The sequence below is a fragment of the Mastomys coucha genome, unplaced genomic scaffold (genome assembly GCF_008632895.1).
Source record: "Mastomys coucha isolate ucsf_1 unplaced genomic scaffold, UCSF_Mcou_1 pScaffold21, whole genome shotgun sequence".
NCBI classification, from domain to species: domain Eukaryota; kingdom Metazoa; phylum Chordata; class Mammalia; order Rodentia; family Muridae; genus Mastomys; species Mastomys coucha.
The window spans coordinates 119,109,974-119,112,152 of NW_022196904.1; the positions used below are offsets into that span (position 1 = coordinate 119,109,974).

At 43.0% G+C, this 2,179-nt stretch overlaps 1 long non-coding RNA gene across 1 annotated transcript in view; it reads right to left on the bottom strand.

The window, feature by feature from the left end:
- Positions 1 to 418: 418 nt before the first annotated feature.
- Positions 419 to 2,179, bottom strand: part of LOC116103076 — a 66,867-nt gene continuing 65,106 nt past the window's right edge. Inside the window, exon 3 of the long non-coding RNA XR_004123377.1 lies at positions 419 to 802. This is a non-coding gene — a long non-coding RNA (uncharacterized LOC116103076). The remainder of the gene's footprint in view (positions 803 to 2,179) is intronic.

Sequence of the window (2,179 nt, forward strand, 5' to 3'; positions counted from 1 at the left end):
TCAGCCATCACTTCTCCCTGCTGGGAAAACTGTGACATGCCACAATGGAGCCCCCAGTAGCCCCAGAGAGCACTGAGCACTGTCATCTCTGGCCCCCACAGGACACATGTCATGAGTGAGAAATAAGTTATTGACATATTGATCTATTGGGACATGGAGGATTATCGATTCCCATGTCCATCTTGACTGGAAAAGGAATGATGCACTAGGAATTTCTTTAACTGCTGTCCTGTACAACTCCAGGAAAGACATTCATGCTACATTTTTATTCTATGGGAATTGCATGCACAGAGCACAGACATTCATTCTACAGTTTGTATCCCCAAATTTGGACAACACTTTTTATTTCAATTCAATGTCAAGTTTAGTTCATGAATAGGGACATTCTTGCTATGGTATAATAATTGTATGCCTAAAATTTTAAAAAATTAATTTATTCTAGATGTGCTTTTTATTAAAGATCTATGATTTCCAGTAAGGTAGTGGTGCTAAACCAGTTTGGGGGTAGAAGGTAGCTTGCCCTCACTCCCAGGGAACACTTGGAGATGTCTAGAGCCACTTTTAGCTGCCCCAGAGGACACTTGGAAATGTCTGGAAATGCTTTGAGCTGTCGTCATCTTCAAAGATACAGGCTCATGGTACATGGAGGTCAGGGATGCAGGATGCTAAGCAAAGCACAGGTGGCCCCATGGCAATGAATCATTCTCTTTAAAAGCCTCAGTGGTGTCATTGTAAAGAAGACTTGACTGAAGGAAAAAAAAATGGTCCTCCTCTGGTAGCTCATCTTCCTTTACACGGGCCACTGGGAGCAGAAGGAAAAGATGGATGGTTAATATTGATTGGCAGCTTGACAGGACCTGGAATTACCAGCATCAAGCTGCCAGGCATGTGTGAGAGATATGGTACTATCCCAGTTTGCATAAGAAAGAAAAAGAATTGCTGAGCACCAGCACTCCTACTTCCTGACTGTGGATACAGTATAGCTACCTGACCTGCTACAATGGACCAGCTCTCCTTGACTGTGGATACAGTATAGCTACCTGACCTGCTACAATGGACCAGCTCTCCTTGACTGTGGATACACTATAGCCACCTGACCTGAAGGACCATGTCCCCTTGAACTACAAGCTAAAATAAACCCTTCTTCCCTGTGTTACTGAGTGCAAATTCGCAACTTGACAAAATCCAGAATCACTGGGGAAATGGACCTATGGACATGCTTGTGGGGATTGTCCTAATTATGTTATTGACATGGAAGACCTCTCTTAGTTACAGGCAACACCACTCCCTGGGCAAGAGGCTTCTGGGCTGAAGAAAATGGAGAAACCAAGATGAGCACCACCATGCATGCAACTCTTCCTGGTTCTGATTGGCGTGTCTCTCCCCATACCTGATCATGCCTCTCCTTTTCTCCTCTCCCCTCCCCTCTCCCACCCTGTTTCCTCCCTTCCTCTGCCTCCGTGATTATTTTGCTCCCCTCTACATGGGTTTCAGGTGCCCACACTTGGGTCTTCCTTCTTGTAAAGCTTCCTACAGTCTGTGCATTGTATCGTGGGTATTTTGAACATTTTGGCTAATATCCACTTATCAGTGAGTGCATACCATTCATGTCCTTTGGGTTTGGGTTACCTCACTTAGGATGACATTGTCTAGTTCTATCTATCTGCCTACAACATTCATATTGTCCTCGTTTTTAATAGCTGAATAGTATTCCATTGTATAAATGAACCACATTTTCTGTATCCATTCTTTGATTGGGGGACATCTGGGTTGTTTTCAGCTTCTGGATATTACAAATAAGGCTGATATGAACATAGTGGAGCATGTGTCCTTGTGATATGGTGGAGCATCTTTCAGGTATATTCCCAGAAGTGGTATATCTGGATCTTCAGGTAGAGCTTTCTCCAGTTTTCTGAGGAACCATCAGATTGTTTTCCAGAGTGGCTGTATCAGTTTGCAATCCCACCAACAATGGAGAAGTGATCCTCTTTCCCCACATCCTCACCAACATGTACTGTTGCTTGAGGTTTTGATCTTAGCCATTCTGAAAGGTATAAGGTAGAATCTCTAGGTGGTTTTGATTTGCATTTCCCTCATCACTAAGGATAACATTTCTTTTTTTTCTTTTTTTTCTTTTAGATATTTTCTTTATTTACATGCGAATTTCTCCATTCCCAGT